We start from the raw sequence: 15,654 nt of genomic DNA, 5'->3' as shown, positions 1-15,654 counted from the left end.
GGCTTGAGCTGGGGGACCTTGCGTGCGCTGCAGGATTTTAATCCATGACGGTGTAGTGTGTTACTAATGGTTTTCTTTGAGACTGTGGTCCCAGCTCTCTTCAGGTCATTGACCAGGTCCTGCCATGTAGTTCTGGGCTGATCCCTCACCTTCCTCATGATCGTTGATGCCCCACGAGGTGAGATCTTGCATGGAGCCCCAGACTGAGGGTGATTGACCGTCATCTTGAACTAATTCCATTTTCTAATAATTGCGCCAACAGTTGTTGCCTTCTCACCAAGCTGCTTGCCTATTGTCCTGTAGCCCATCCCAGCCTTGTGCAGGTCTACAATTTTATCCCTGATGTCCTTACACTGCTGTCTGGTCTTGGGCATTGTGGAGAGGTTGGAGTCTGTTTGATTGAGTGTGTGGACAGGTGTCTTTTATACAGGTAATGAGTTCAAACAGGTGCAGTTAATACAGGTAATGAGTGGAGAACAGGAGGGCTTCTTAATGAAAAACTAACAGATCTGTGAGAGCCGGAATTCTTACTGGTTGGTATGTGATCAAATACTTATGTCATGCAATAAAATGCAAATTAATTACTTAAAAATCATACAATGAGATTTTCTGGATTTTTATTTTAGATTCCATCTCTCACAGTTGAAGTGTACCTATGATAGAAATCACAGACCTCTACATGCTTTGTAAGTAGAGAAACCTGCAAAATCGGCAGTGTATAAAATACTTGTTCTCCCCACTGTATTTCCAAATGGGTTCAGACATCACAGCCTCTGAACAAATTCCCTGCTTACAGCTCTGCAGTGTGCAGAATTCAGACAGAAACAAATATTACCTGAGTTCATGTCATGTTTCAACACTGTACTTTTTATATGATTGGCTAAAGAAATGCAACATATACTTTGTTAAATTATAATTGTATTATTTTGTAAAAAAGTAATGTCTATTATGTCAACATTGAAAACTAATTGAGATCTGCTATTGCTGTATGATGGTTAGAGATGTAGGATCTTAATTTGAGCCAGTTTGCGTCAAAATAATCCTGCAGCAACAAGAAATGTGAATTATTATGTAGATTATAATTCATGGACATTTTTGTCAGGGAAAATCAAGTCTGAAATTACTAAAATGTCAATTAATCTTCAGAAGCCTATTTAAACTTCAAATACATACATTTTACATGTCCTGCGTTGCAGCAAAGTTCCCCCAAAACAGGGTAATCAAATTCCCTTACATTTCCTAAATTAAGATCCTAAATCTGTAATAGCGAATAAGAATATGGATTTGCGCAACTGTATTTTGAAGTTGTAAATGTAATTTATTGTCTGCAATTTATATGTGGAATGTGTATGTGTTCTTTTTTTGCAATGAGTCTTATTTTTTTATACTGAATTGTGTGCAATAAAGTTGTGAACTATTTCCTGTACACAGTGCTGGTATAACTGCCCAAATGCTTCCACTTCAGTTTAGATATGATACAGACAACAGTTACAGAAGATCTAAGAACACGTACCATACCTGTCTTTATACCTAAATTACATGACCACAGCGTGACAGCTCAATTCAATCAAGCAATTGAAAACCGCAAATGTATTGTCCATTTAGCTTTGACACAAACCAGGTTTCTATCCAACCCTTTTATGCGAGTAAAGTACATGTAGGATTTTAAAAAAAACATGTCACGACAGGCCTGATGGGAACAGCTAATTTTGTCGGTAAACTTTCCAAATGTCGACAAACTAAATACGCTAGACAGGGTGGGATGCTGTGTGGTCCTCCCACTACGACTCGGGAAAGCCTGCAGTTTATTAGGTTACAGATTAAACAAGTTAAGATGAACGTCACAGGGTGGTGAAACTGCACGGTGGTGAGCTCGATGCTTCTTTCCAATAAATAGCGATGGTCTTATTCTGGTGACATGATAGATGCTTGGCTGCGGTTTCACAAATAAAAATCTCGCTCTTTCTGTCCATCACGATCTCATCATGTGTGGGTTATACACGCATTGTGTCTGCGAGCTGTTGGCTAGAGCGCACGTGCCAAGACCAGAGCGGGCACATTCACAATATATAATTTGTCACAAACAACATTTGTTCTACCATCAGTAGAGTTGAAAATTAGATTTAACTTATGTTTTTTATTCAGTAGATGGGAATTTAAGCGCATAAGTTATTTTTATGTGCACTACAATATTAACGCACAGCCTTTTATACACAAGTCCATTTGATGGAAACATTTCTGGTGGGAAAATGCGCATAATGTTTTTATCGATTTTAGAATATTCACATGAAAATCTGTCGCCAATTGGATGGAAATCTAGCTACTGTCCCTTTGCTACGAAGTGTCAAATATAAAAACTGAATTCCAGGAGACAACCACCAATGGTTCAGACTCAGCTCTTCATGCCACTACTGTAATAGGTGACCTGCAGTCGTTTTTGCATAATTTTCACGACTTACCCATGTAGCTTCCCTGAATCTCAGCGCTCTTATCCCACCATCAACATTTCCTCAACTCCCAAAGCCCTTAATTTGCCAAATCATGACTGGCGGAGGTGAAATGTGACCTGACCCCACCCTGGCATAATATTCAACAGAGGAAGTTATGGAGATCCCAAGAATAACCTGAAACTAGAGTCCTCACTTCCTGTAGGAAAGAGCTCCAGCCAGTTTCCCTCCTCAGGTTCACCACATAAGAGAGTGAGAGCTACTCTGTAACATGCATGTCATTGCAACAGAAGTTACTGTAAAATAGCATTGTTGCAACACACCAAAATGTATCTAATTTTACCAATTGAAAAGTCAGGGATCGACCATTCAAAAATTCTCAAAAAAGAAAAAGAAAAAAGGAACAACATGAGAATCCCTAAACTAGCCTCCGCACAGGGTAGTGGAGTTGTCCTTACTCTCATTGAGGTTTTCACTGACCTAAGGCCAGATATTCTGTGCCTAATCACCGCTGATGAGGATTCATCCCTGAAGCAGATGGTTTGCTACGTGAGCCTAATGGTGTGCCTCCAACTGGGTACAGCCTCATCACTGTGCTCTGTCAACTGGTACTGATGTGAAACAAATGGGAACTCTGTACTGATGGTCCATAAACAGCCATGGCATTCAGATCCCATAAAATATGAGCGAGTGAACTTGAGAAGACCAATCAAAGTTGTTTTAGGAGAGAGGTGCCTGTTAAGGCCTGTTATTGGCAGCAATGAAAATGAATGTCTTAACTTTGTAATAAACACAGACCGCTATGATACTCAAGACTGCCAGAGACGGGCCTAGTGTGAACCAAAAACTATTTATTCTTTCTCTAAAGCCGGCTGGTTCCTTGGTCACCTGTCACAGTTTAGGAATGAAACAAGAACTTGGAGAGGATTATGATACAGTTACAGAGGTGATGGAAGTGAAGAGTACTGACAACTCTGTGTGGGCAACAATGCTTGTACCACAATGGCAGCTGCCTCTTTAGGGATATATAGCAGAAATGTATTCCCCTGTGTAGAAAGGCTTCCGCCATCCTTCCACAGCTCTGCTGCCTGTTAACATTCAAGTCAAGCTGGCTCCACTCCACTATTAAATCTATCCTTATAGGAATACAGAGCTCTAAGGTAGTAGTCTAAATGGAGCCCAAGCTTGAAATACTGAATGAATCATTCACCTGTTCTGGTACTCTTCTGGTACACATTTTCTTGTTGTGTCAGTGAGAAATAGCTCACAAACTCAATGTGTCAACCATCTGTCCATTTTAGGATATCATGAATTTTTATATGAAAAGAGCCCTGCTTGGTTTTTTAAAAGGGAGCAAGTGACACCCAGTGGACAAAGTGGTACTCGCATCTACTGATTACCAAATGAAGGAAACTACAACGAGCAAAAAAGCCCATGCGCCATGGAGACAAAACATGTACTTACTGTATGTAGAACATATATTCATAATACGTCATATGTATAAAAGCTCTACAAAAACCTTGATTCATAAACATTTTTGAAAAACCATTGAGAGACAGCATAGTGGGAATCATAACTATATATTTTCTTATACTTTGACGGCACCTTAGATGTGCAGTTTGACCGTCTCAGACTTTGGCAAGTCTGTTTAAGTACTCTTCCAGGGTGCCTTCCACCTCCTCCTCATTGTAGTCTCGCACCCGGAACAGGGACCCGTCATCGGCCCCTCTGATCATGCCGCTGGACATGAAGATGAAATACATATTATACAAGGTCAAATCAACATAAAGTTGTGACTGTTTCAAATGTGTGATTGTTTAACTGTTTTACAGCTTGCCGTGATATTTATTATGTCATTAAATTACACATAATGATGCTCATTTTAAATCAATGATGCACCAAATACTAATCGTCACTGGTTACCAGGTATTTTTTCTCAAAGTCAAACTGTAATCTTACATTTTCCAGAAGGAGGGTCGGGCAAAGACAGAGGATCTTGTTGTGCATGTCCAGTGCCCTTCCCAGCTCGTACCCAACTCCAAGAGAGGGATGTGTCACTCGCATCAGAGAAGAGTGAAGTTTAGCTTGCTTTGATCCATTTACTTGCAATAATGATAGACCCAAACTTCGCTATTCTGAAATCTCTTGAAATTAATACTAACAGAGTAGATCACTAATGCATGCACACTCAATTAAAAAGACAGACATTGAAATATTTTCATTTTAGGCAAACTTGTCCGCACCACCAGACATTACAAGTCATTACATATCTTGTTGTGGATCAACTTCTCTCTGTCCTACACAGCATCCTCAGTTAGGACAATCTGGGCGCAAGGTTCAAACAAATGTTCACAAGATCATAACCACCACAGTACACAGTTTAGTCATAATGCAATAAATTAGTCAAAAAATATTTAACTGTCCAGAAAACAACAAGCAAGTTGAGCTCAAGCTGGTAGCAAACTACACAAATTCTTACAGGAAAATAAAGAACACAATTCTGTCAGACATTTGTGGCATAGATAATTAAGATGTCTTATCTACATAATATGCTTATATGATTGAACTGTTGAACTCTTGTTGTTAGAATGTATCCTTTCGGATTCTGCCGTTGGCAGTTGCACTTCCTCCCTTATATGGGCCTCAGTGACCTGGGGCCCAGAGAGGGGAGAAGTCAGGCTTGTCTTTTACATGTCCCTGGTGATATGCAGAATATCAGAAAGAGAAGAGGACAGGAGGGAACATCGTCTTCATATGTGAATGTGTCTTTACCTATTTTAAACCATGTGATTCATGGGGAACCAATTACTTGTCTCCACAGTGTCTGTGCGCCATTCACTCCCTCCTTTGGACTTGGGGGAGATGTGGTGGTTAATTTCTTTACTATCAGAATAGGAGAGAGAAACTTATCACACAAGTCAGAGTTAGCCCCGAGACAAAAGTACAAAGGCATTTTATAGCCAAGTTACACCCCTTTCAACCTACATGATGAACAACAGATGTATAGAATGGGTCACAAGGTTAAGATTTGTATGAAAGATACTTATAATTCACAGCAGACAGTATCTGCTGTGTCAACAGTTTTCTTTCATTGTTCAGACCAGCGTATGGCCCTGGGGTCATCTCTCCCTGGTACCATAGAGAACAGAAACATTAACTCATGCTCTGGAATGCGGTCTCTTTAGGTTTTATCACCCACAAGACATTGTAAATCTCTTGTCAGTGTTATCTCCCAGAGGCCCATCCTCAGTAAAACACACACACATATGAGCATTATAGCAAACCCTTATTCTGTAGCATAAAGCAACCATTTGATGCAATAAAAGTATTATAACATAATCTTGCAATTTTCCACCATAGAGATCGATTCTGAGACAAGATGTGTGGGGGAGTGTCTCGGATGTTGAACCATTGTACGTCATCTCGGATGTTGCACCTATCCTGGGATAGTGTATTTTTTATCTCATCCATATATTTATATATTCTTATTCTATTCCTTTACTTAGATTAGTGTGTATTAGGGTTCTGTTGTGGAGTTGTTAGATTACTTGTTAGATACTGCTGCACTGTCGGAACTAGAAGCATAATCATTTCGCTACACTCGCAATAACATCTGCTAACCATGTGTATGTGACCAATACAATTTCACGACTGCCTTGGTGTGTTTGGACCATGATAGTTTGTTGGTGATGTGGACAACAAGGAACTAGAAACTCTCGACCCGCTCCACTACAGCCCCGTCGATGTTAAACGGGGGCCTGTTCGGCCCGCCTTTTCCTGTAGTCCACGATCAGCTCCTTTACCTTGCTCACATTGAGGGAAAGGTTGTTGTCCTTGCACCACTTGCCATGTCTCTGACCTACTCCCTATAGGCTGTCTCAATCTTTGTCGGTGATCAGGCCTACAACTGTTGTGTCGTCCGCAAACTTAATGATGGTGTTGGAGTCGTGTTTGGCCACGCAGTCGTGGGTGAACAGCGAGTACAGGAGGGGACTAAACACACACCCCTGAGGGGCCCCAGTGTTGTGGATCAACGTGGCACACGTGTTGTTGCCTACTCTTACCACCTGGGGGGCAGCCCGTCAGGAAGTCCAGGATCCAGTTGCAGAGGGAGGTGTTTAGTCCCAGGGTCCTTTGCTTAGGGATGAGCTTTGTGGGCACTATATGGTGTTGAACGCTGATCTGTAGTCAATGAACAGCATTCTCCCATAGGTGTTCCTTTTGTCCAGGTGGGAAAGGGCAGTGTGGAGTGCGATTGAGATTGCATCATCTGTGGATCTGTTGGGGCGGTATGCGAATTGGAGTGGGTCTCGGGCATCCAGGATGATGCTGTTGATGTGAGCCATACCCAGCTTTTCAAAGCATTTCATGGCTACCGACGTGAGTGCTACGGGGCGGTAATCATTTAGGCAGGTTACCTTCACCTCCTTGGGCACAGGGACTATGGTGGTCTGCTTGAAACATTACAGACTCAGTCAGGGAGAGGTTGAAAATGTCAGTGAAGACACTTGCCAGTTGGTCTGCGCATGCTTTGAGTACACTTCCTGATAAACCCTTCTGGCACCGCGGCTTTGTGAATGTTGACCTGTTTAAAGGTCTAGCTGACATCGACTACCAAGAGCGTTATCACACCGTCGTCCGGAACAGTCGGTGCTCTCAAGCTTGCTTCAGTGTTGCTTGCCTCGAAGCGAGCATAAAAGGCATTCAGCTCATCTGGTAGGCTCGCGTCCCTGGGCAGCTCGCAGCTGGGTTTCCCTTTGTAGTCTAATGGTTTGCAAGCACTGCCACATCTGATGAGCGTTAGAGCCAATGTAGTACGATTCAATCTTAGTCCTGTATTGACGCTTTGCCTGTTTGATTGTCTGTCGGAGGGCATAGCTGCATTTCTTATAATCTTCCGGGTTAGAGTCCCGCTCCTTGAAAGCGGCAGCTCTACCCTTTAGCTCAGTGCGTATGTTGCCTGTAATCCATGGGTTCTGGTATGTACGTACGGTCACTGTGGGGATGACGTCCTCGATGCACTTATTGATGAAGCCAGTGACTGATGTGGTGTACTCCTCCATCAGAAGAATCCCGGAACATATTCCAGTCTGTGCTAGCAAAACAGTCCTGTCGCTTAACATCTGCTTCACCTGACTACTTTCTTACTGACCGAGCCACTGGTGCTTCCTGCTTTAGTTGTTTGTTTGTAAGCAGGAGGATATAATTATGGTCAGATTTGCCAAATGGAGGGCGAGGGAGAGTAGTCTTGTGTGGAGTAGTTTTGTGTGGAGTAAAGATGGTCTAGAGTTGTTTTCCCTCTGGTTGCACAATTAACATGCTGGTAGAAATGAAGTAAAACAGATGAGTTTTCCTGCATTAAAGTCTCCAGGCACTAGGAGCGCCACCTCTGGGTGAGCATTTTTCTGTTTACTTATGGCCATATACTGCTCATTGAGTGTGATCAGTTTGTGGTGACATGTAGACAGCTCAGAAAAATACAGATGAAAACTCTCTTGGTAAATAGTGTGGTCTACAGCTTATCATGAGATACTCTACCTCAGGCGAGCAAAACCTTGAGACTTCCTTAGATTTTGTGCACCAGCTGTTACAAATATACATAGACCGCCACCCCTTGTCTTACCAGAGGCCGCAGTTCTGTCCTGCCAAAAAAGCATAAAACCCACTAGCCGTATGTATTTCTTGTCGACTTTATGTCAAGACTTGGTGAAACATAAGATATCGTTTTTTAATGTCCTGTTGGTAGTATATACACACGTGATCATAGTTTGTCTATTTTATTATGGATTGATTGTACATTGGCTAATAGGACGGATGGTAAAGGTAGATTACCATCTCAGCGGCGGATACTAACAAGGCACCTGGGTCTTCGTCCACGATACTTCCGTCTCTTTCTCCTGCGAATTATGGGGATGAGGGCCTTGTGGGGTGTCTGAAGTAAATCATTCCCTTCAGACTTGTTGAAGAAAAAGTATTCCTCCAGTATGGGGTGAGTAATCACTGTTTTGATATCTAGAAGCTCTTTTTGGTCATAAGACACGGTGGCTGAAACACTATGTACAAAATAACTTTAAAAAGAATACGAAAAAACATACACAACCGCACAATTGGTTACGGGATCGTAAAACGGCAGCCATCTCCTTCGGCATCATTTTTTGTCACAAAGGGTGATAAAAAACAACAACTCTTGACCAGTTAAATAGGTCCTAAACCAATTTAGAACTGGACCGTAGAGGCCAACCCATCACTCCAGTCTGCCCAGAAGGACATCATGGTCAACAGTGTCGAATGCGGCACTTAAATCCAAGAGTACAAAGACAGAGATTTGTTTGGCATCTGTGTTGGCTCTAAGATCATTTACCACTTTAACTAAGGCAGTCTCTGTGCTGGGGTGGGCCCGAAAACCATATTGGAATTTTTCAACAACAAAAAATTCAAATACAGTTGGCACTAAAATAACTTTGCTGTTCGTAAACACATTTCTCCAGAATTTTGCTTAAGAATGTAAGGATGGAGATTGGCTGAAAATAGACAAGAGCTGAAGAATCTAGGTTTCTTTTCTTCAGAAGGGGTTTCACCATAGCAGTTTTTAGGAAGTGATTAACAAGGGAGTGATTAACAATAGCTTGCACTTCTTCAGGTATGCAATTAAAAACAGTTTTGAAGAAGGTGGTGGGGATAGGATTGAGAAGGCAGGTCAAAAGCTCAAGTTGTGATATCACTTTCGTTGTGTCAGCATGTGTCAGCATGTTCGTGTCAACCAGTGGTCGGCTAGGGCACATATCAAACTTCACATCAGGTCTTGCTTGACTGTTAACCCACCTAATGTTGGTTATTTTATCTCTGAAATATGCCGCAAACGTAAAAGTTCACATAGGTTTGCGGGGGTAGGATTTATCAGGTCATTTACCAGGCTTTTTGGACCGTGAAGACCTCGATCAAGTCTGTTGTCCCCTGTAAAAATTGGACAGTTTGATGAGCTGAGCTGGTGATCCCTCTTCTCTGCATCTGGGGGCATAGTGTCCATAAACAGGGCACATATCATCAGCCTGAGGAAGGAGGAGAATATGGTCCGAGGGAGAGTTACTGGGCGAAAAAGGGGTTTCCCTAGCCAATTGTGTCAAAATATATTAGATGGGAATTATGACCAGACTACGCCATTGCAAGTCAAACACTTGTGCAACTAGAGAGATATAACACATGCATACATTCACTATGTTTACCTTCTGAGCTGCCTTGTGGAGAGGGTTGAAGGCTCACTTGTCTGTGGCATTCACACATTCGTTGAACTTGATCACGAGGCCATGTGCTGTCGAAGAGACAGAGAAGAGAGGACAGAAGAGACAGGAGAGGAGTGACAGAGAGAAGAGGAGCGAGAGAGAGAGGACATGACAATCACGCCAATGAGAAAGTATGGTAAAATCCCTTTGCAGGGCTTCCTCCTGGGCGGCATCCTACCATTGTCTCTGTTTCCTCCATTCTTATTGCAGATAAGATATCAACCAAATAAAGGCAACCAGGTGTGTAGGGCTGACATGCTGCATCCGAGTAAGGTCACCTGCATATAACAAACTATATCAAAACGCAGCACACCCAGTGGCACACAATAACATTAACACTGGAGCAATATTCATAGTTCAATTCACACCGAATGTCCAATTACTACTCGTGTTGAATAGTTATGTTGCAGCTGCGACAGTCACACCATACAGTAAGTAGACCAGCAGAAGGGAGAGGGAAAGGGCACACACACACAGGTGGTTATCTGAGCATTTTAAATAAATGATAAATGAATAGTCTGTCTTGGTTTGAAGCCCACTCACCACATCAAGGTAAAGGCCATGAGTGGGTTGTTAGTAGACAAAATCAAAATGTTAGTTAAGAACCACAAGAGGTTGGTGAGGGGAGGACTGCTCAAAAGTCAGTCTCTGACTGACCTCAAGTTACACTTGAGTGTTCTGGGTGATTCCATCACAGTGTAGTTGTGTCCAGGAACATAAGGGGTGTCCTGAACGGCATAACCATGATCGATATTCTAACACCACACTTTACTCACGTGTCCACCTTCACAGCTATATGATTGTGATGTAGGCCTACATCTGTATTTAATAGGCTAGAAAAGGAAGCAATCCTTTTTCTTATTAGTGGCATAGCCGTTTCAATTTATACTAAACATTTCACGAAGAAAGGCCAACCTCCCTGGTGACAAATTAAACAAACAGTGAACTGTTTACCAGTAGAAGTACCGTGTCTTCAGAAAGTATTCATAGCCCTTGATTTATTCCTCATTTTGTTGTGTTACAGCCTGAATTCAAAATGGATTACATAGATTTTGTCTCACCCATTTACACACAATACCTCATAGTTAAAAGGTGAAGGCATGTTTTTAGAAATGTTTGCAAAAAAAAAACATGTCATTTACATAAGTATTCACACAAAATCAAATCAAATTGTATTGGTCACATACACATTCAGCAGATGTTTTTGCAGGTGTAGCGAAATGCTTGTGTTCATAGCTCCAACAGTGAAGCAGTATCTAACAATTCACACAAATCTAAAAGTAAAAGAATAGAATTAAGAAATATATATTTCTCAATGTCGGAATGGCAATAGAATACAGTAGAATTTAATACAGTATATACATATGAGATGACTAAAGCAGTATGTAAACAATTTTCAAGTGACTAGTGTTCCATTATTAAAGTGGCCAGTGATTCTAATTATATGTATATAGGGCAGCAGCCTCTAATGTGCTAGTGATGGCTATTTAACAGTCTGATGGCCTTGAGATACAAGCTGTTTTTCAGTCTCTCGGTCCCAGCTTTGATGTACCTGTACTGACCACTCCTTCTGGATGATAGCGGGGTGAACAGGCCATGGCTCGGGTGGTTGATGTCCTTGATGATCCTTTTGGCCTTCCTGTGCCATCAGATGCTGTAGGTGTCCTGGAGGGCAGGTAGTTTACCCCCTGTGATGCGTTTGGCAGACTGCACTACCCTCTGGTGAGCCCTGCGTTGCGGGTGATGCAGTTGTTGTATCAGGTGGTGATACAGCCCCACAGGATGCTCTCAATTGTGCATTTGTAAAAGTTTGTGAGGGTTTTAGGGGCCAATACAAATTTCTTTAGCCTCCTAAGGTAGAAGAGGCGCTGTTGCACCTTCTTCACCTCACTGTCTGTGTGTGTGGACCCTTTTGGATCGTCAGTGATGTGTACGCAGAGGAACTTAAGCTTTCCACCTTCTCCACTGCGGTCCCGTCGATGTGGATAGGGGCGTGCTCCCTCTGCTGTTTCCTGAAGTCCACGATCAGCTCCTTTTGCTTTGTTGACATTGAGTGAGAAGTTATTTTCCTTGCACCATTCTCCCAGGGCCCTCACCTCCTCCCTGTAGGCCGTCTCGTCATTGTTGGTCATCAGGCCTACTACTGTTGTGTCGTCTGCACACTTGATGATTGAGTTGGAGGTGTGCGTGTCCACGTAGTCATGGGTGAACAGGGAGTCCTGGAGGGGGCTGAGCATGCACCCTTGTGGGGCTCCAGTGTTGAGGGTCAGCGAAGTGGAGATGTTATTTCCTACTTTTACCACCTGGGGGCAGCCCATCAGGAAGTCCAGGACCCAGTTGCACGGGGTGGGGTTCAGACCCAGGGCCCCAAGCTTAATGATGAGCTTGAATGGTACTATGGTGTTGAATGTTGAGCTATAGTCAATGTACAACATTCTTACATAGGTATTCCTCTTGTCCAGATGGGATAGGGCAGTGTGCAGTGCGATGGCGATTGCATCGTCTGTGGATCTATTGGGGCGGAAAACAAATTGAAGTGGGTCTAGGGTGACAGGTAAGCTAGAGGTGATATGATCCTTAACCAGCCTCTCAAAGCACTTCATAATGACAAAAGTGAGTGCTACAGGGCGATAGTCATTTAGTTCAGTTACCTTTGCTTTCTTGGGTACAGGAACAATGGTGGCCGTCTTGAAGCAAGTGGAGACAGCTGAGTGGGATAGGGAGAGATTGAATATGTCGGTAAACACTCCAGCCAGCTGGTCTGCACATGCTCTGAGGAAGCGACTAGGGATGCTGTCTGGGCCAGCAGCCTTGCGAGAGTTAACACGCTTAAACGTCTTACTTACATCAGCCACAGAGAAGGAGAGCCCACAGTCCTTGGCAGCAGGTCACGTTGGTGGCACTATGTTATCCTCAAAGAAGGTGTTTAGCTTGTCCGGAAGCAAGACATCCGTGTCAGCGATGTGGCTGGTTTTCCCTTTGTATTCCGTGGTTGTCTGTAGACCCTGCCACATACGTCTCGTGTCTGAGCTGTTGAATTGCGACTCTAATTTGTCTCTGTACTGATGCTTTGCCTTTTTGGTTGCCTTATGGGGGGGAATAACTACACCGTTTGTATTCGGCCATATTCCCTGTCACCTTGTCCTGGTTAAATGCGGTGGTTCGCGCTTTCAGTTTTGCGCGAATGCTGCCATCTATCCACGGTTTTTGGTTTGAGTCAATACAATACACCTGAGTCAATACATGTTCTCGATTTACAGCTGTGAGTCTTTCTTGAGTACGTCTCCAAGGGCTTTGTACACCTGGATTGTACAATATTTGCACACTTTTAAATATTCTTCCAGTTGATAGTTGATCATTGCTATACAACCATTTTCAAGCAGTCAACACAGTAACTAGGCCACTCAGAAACATTCAATGTCTTGGAAAGCAACTCCAGTTTTAGGTTATTGTCCTGCTGAAAGGTGAATTTGTCATAAGCCACCTCTCTGTTGGAAAGCAGACAGAACCAGGTTTTCCTCTAGGATTCTGTTTGTGCTTAGCTCTTTTCCATTTATTTTTATCCCCCCAAAAAAACTCTGTTGTTCTTGCCGATGACAAGCATACCCATAACATGATGCAGCCATAACCATGCTTGAAAATACGAAGATGGGTATTCAGTGATGTGTTGGATTTTCCCCAAACATAACGCTTTGTATTCAGGACATAAAATACTTTTTTAGACAATTTCTTTGCAGTTTTACTTTAGTGCCTTATTGCAAACAGGATGCATGTTTTAGAATAATTTGTATTCTGTACAAGCTTCCTTCTTTTCTCTGTCAACTAGGTTAGTAATTACAATGTTGTTAATTTATCCTCAGTTTTTAAAGTCACCATTGGCCTCATGGTGAAATCCTTAAGCGGTATCCTTCTTCTCCGCAACAGATTTAGGAAGGACACCTGTATATTTTTACACCATCCAAAGTGTAATAATTTCACAATGCTCAAAGGGTTATTCAATGTCTTTTTTATTTTTTTATTTGATTCCCCCCCGATCTACCAATAGTTGCCCTTCTTTGCGAGGCATTGAAAAATCTACCTGGTCTTTGTGGTTGAATCTGTGTTTGAAATTCACTGCTCGACTGAGGGACCTTATAGATAATTGTATGTCCGGGACACAGAGATGAAAATAATTTTAAACTCAATTATTGCACAGAGTGAGTCCATGCAACATATTATGTGACTTGTTAAGCCAATTATTACTCCTGAACTAATTTAGGCTTGCCATAACAAAGGGGTTGAATACTTATTCAAGCAAGACAATTCTAAAACAATTTCACTTTGAAATTAGAGGGTATTGTGTGTATGCCAGTAACACAAAATCTTAATTTAAATCTATTTTAAATTCAGTCTAACTAGGGCTGGGTGATATATCAAATTAATTCTAATTTATGTTTTTGTCCTATATTCCAAATGCCTGTATCGCAAGAGTCAAGGTTTTGTGATTTTTTGTTTATGTCAGCTTGCTTCTGTTGGGGCAGCAGGTATCCTAGTGGTTAGAGCGTTGGACTAGTAACCGAAAGGTTGCCAGATCGAATCCTCGAGCTGCCAAGGTAAAAATCTGTCGTTCTGCCCATGAACAAGGCAGTTAACCCACTGTTCCTAGGCCGTCATAGAAAATAAGAATTTGTTCTTAACTGACTTGCCTAGTTAAATAAAGGTTAAAAACACATATCTCCCTGGGATATTACATAATTTATGCAGCAGTATACAAGACATATTTTTACTCACCGTTGTTGTGCTGTGCAAACTTTGTGATTAACCTGGCATTCTCTGGATTGATGGTGCTTTCAAGACAACTGGGAACTTGTAAAAAACAAGATCGAATCATGACATCGGTGATCTTCATGTCGGCACTCTAGAAAAGAGGCCCGAGTTCCCGACCTGGAATTCCGAGATGGATGACCGTTCTAACCGTTCAGTACAAGCTTGTTTTTTTTCCATGTTCCCAGTTGTCTTGAACTCACTAAAGTCTGAGATTTCCCAGTTCCGAGTTTCCAGTTGTTTTGAACACAGCAGAAGTCATGCTGGATTGACAGCATGGCCAATGTATAAAATATTTTCTGGCCCATGGTGTTGTGTGTAAATGTTTATACTTTTAAGCTTGGAAAAGAGAGACCCCTTTTAATAACTGTTTTAATAACTGTGACCTTAATTGCCTACAGTCTGTAAGCTGTTAGTGTCTTACCAACGGTTCAACAGGTGCATGTTCATTAATTGTTTCTGGATCATTGAACACGCATGGGAAACAGTGTTTGAACCATTTACAATAAAGATCTGTGAAGTTATTTGGATTTTTACGAATTATCTTTGAAAGACAGGGTCCTGAAAAAGGGACGTTTCATTCTTTGCTGGGTTTAAATATAATTTTCTGAAAAACAAGCCCTGAATGACATGTCACCACTGATTGTATAAATGTGCAATAAGCATAAAATGCAGATTTCTCTTAAATTGTGTGCACAAATTTGTTTACATCCCTGTTCAAGAACATTTCTCCTTCGCCAAGATAATCCATCCACCCGACAGGTGTGACATATCAGGAAGCTGATTAAACAGCATAATCATTACAGAGGTGCACCTTGTGCTGGGGACAATAAAAGGCCTCACTAAAATGTGCAGTTTTGTCACACACACAATGCCACAGATGTCTCAAGTTGAGGGAGTGTGCAATTGGCATGCTGACTGCAGGAATGTCCACCAGAGCTGTTGCCAGATTATTGAATGTTCATTTCTCTACCATAAGCCACCTTCAACATCATTTAGAGAATTGGGCAGTATGTCCAACAGGCCTGACAATGTCAGACCATGTGTGTGGCGTTGTGTCAGCGAGCGGTTTGCTGATGTCAACGTTGTGAACAAAGTGCCCCATGGTGGCGGTGGGGTTATGG

General features: G+C 42.2%; 1 long non-coding RNA gene across 1 annotated transcript; it reads right to left on the bottom strand.

The window, feature by feature from the left end:
- Window positions 1-8,208: 8,208 nt before the first annotated feature.
- On the bottom strand, window positions 8,209-10,005 carry LOC116376235 (uncharacterized). Its single transcript, XR_004211632.1, has 3 exons — window positions 9,906-10,005; window positions 9,671-9,756; window positions 8,209-9,496 (listed from the first exon to the last, which is right to left on the bottom strand). It is a non-coding gene; the product is annotated as an uncharacterized LOC116376235 (long non-coding RNA).
- Window positions 10,006-15,654: the final 5,649 nt, after the last annotated feature.

This window comes from Oncorhynchus kisutch, linkage group LG11 (assembly GCF_002021735.2).
Source record: "Oncorhynchus kisutch isolate 150728-3 linkage group LG11, Okis_V2, whole genome shotgun sequence".
NCBI classification, from domain to species: Eukaryota; Metazoa; Chordata; class Actinopteri; order Salmoniformes; family Salmonidae; genus Oncorhynchus; species Oncorhynchus kisutch.
Note: the sequence above shows the minus strand (reverse complement) of the source record. Positions and strands in the feature narration are given on the sequence as shown.